The sequence below is a fragment of the Vombatus ursinus genome, unplaced genomic scaffold (genome assembly GCF_900497805.2).
Source record: "Vombatus ursinus unplaced genomic scaffold, bare-nosed wombat genome assembly UNPS02014782.1, whole genome shotgun sequence".
Classification (NCBI taxonomy): Eukaryota; Metazoa; Chordata; class Mammalia; order Diprotodontia; family Vombatidae; genus Vombatus; species Vombatus ursinus.
Genome location: NW_020954560.1, coordinates 621,780 through 623,742, shown reverse-complemented (window position 1 = coordinate 623,742; position 1,963 = coordinate 621,780).

Here is a 1,963-nt window from a genome sequence, read left to right as displayed (position 1 = left end):
AAGGGAGGGAGAGACACAGACAGAGAAGGAGAGAGGAGAGAGAGAAAAACAGACAGGGAGACAGAGACAGGGACAGAGAGAGAGAAGAGAGAGAGAGAAGGAGAGAGACAGAGAGGGACAGAGAGAGAAGAGAGAGAGAAAGTGAGAGAGAGAGAGAAACAGACAGGGAGACAGAGAGACAGAAGGGGGGAGAGAGAAATAGAGAGACAGAGAGAGAGAGAGACAGGGAGACAGAGAGAGAGAGAAGGAGAAAGGGAAGGAGGGAGACAGAGAAGGAGGGAGGAGAGAGAGAGAAACAGACAGGGAGACAGAGAGAGAGAGAGGGAGGGAGAGAGAAAGAGAGAGAGGGAGAGAGAGAGAAACAGGGAGACAGAGAAAGAAGACAGAGAAGGATGGAAGGAGGAAGAGAAGGAGGGAGGGAGAGACAGAGAGAAGAGAGAGAGTGCTTAGAACCAGGTTTCCTGCTTTGAATGAGATCAGAGAAGGACCTGGGAGGAAAGGAGCAACAAAAATCATAGAATCTCTGAACTGGAAGGGACTTTAGGGGTCATGTTGTCCAGCGTCCACTGTACACAATGCTGCCAACCCCTCTGTGATGCCCCTGACAGATCCCTGAACAGCTCTAATAGTGAGGAACTCACGGGTCACCGTATAAGAAAATCTTTCCCTTGGATTTTTTTGGGGGGCAGTTCAGACATTACCATGAAAACCCTTCCATTGTGGTTTTTTGACAACTCAACTTGTTAGACAGTTATTGAACTGTATCCTTGCGACTTTTCTCAGCCTGGTTTCACTTTTACCATTCATAGAACAATGCCAATTTATCTCTCTTCCTTATTTGCAGGCAGTTATTTTATCTTCTTTTTTTCAGAATAAACATCCCTTGTTCTTTTGACCGAGCCCCATTATCTTAAGGCTCTTCATTATCCCAGTCACCCTCTTGCTCCAGTTTGATATCCTTCCTCATGTAAAGTGTGTGTGTGTATGTGTGTATGTCTCATATAGATTATATGTGTCCACATGAGTCTGTCTAGCTGTAGCTTGCAGGGGGGCATAAATAGATATCTCTATAGCCTCCTCCTCTTAGCCTTCTCCCAGGCAGATTTTGATTCCAGTCAAGGGGAGAATAGGAGATTGGGGCTTTGAGGCTGGCCACTCTGTTCTCCTCAGATAAAGAGTACCTACCAGGCTAGAATTGTATCAGTTTAACATCTTAAATATCGTTAGTCTAGAAGAAATAACCTATAGGCTCAAGATGAACTCCTGAGCAATATGATTGATATAGAAGTGTCCCACGTTATATATCTAAGTCTTGATTCCCTTCCCCCTTAATGCAAGTTACACAAAGACCACACATGGTAAATAACACATAAGCCTATTCATCCAAGTCAATAGCAAACACATCAGAGAAGTTATACAGATGAGAATACACCAAAAAATATACATACTGAATGAGTTCTTCCACTAGGAGAGAAAGTCCCAGATCTCAACTAGACAGAAATTACTTGAAGTCTCTGGTGTGATAAGCTGGGAATAAGGATACGATCAAGGTACCAGCTCCTCTACATGTTAGCTTCTTCCCAGAGTCTTTCTCTCCTTTTAGGGACTTCTCTCTAAAAAGAATCTGGAGCCCCATGTCTTCTTTCTAGAAGCTGCAGGCCAGAACACCAAGAATCTTTTTTTCCCAAGCTCTCACCAATTCTACCCCTTCACACAGGCATGGAAAATTGAGTAACCAATCTCTGTGGATGAGGAGAATCCTAGCAAACGGACTTTGAGCCTCTGGTTACATTGAAAAATGATGCTGAGAACTGAAAATACTCCACATGTGATCTAGAGAGTATACAGTGATTATAACCTCCTTTCTGGACACTAAGCTTCTGTTAATGAAGTCCAATATCTGAGGCTAGACAAGGGGTCTGTATGCCATAGGAAACGTTGAAAATTGTGCTTTATTGTGCAC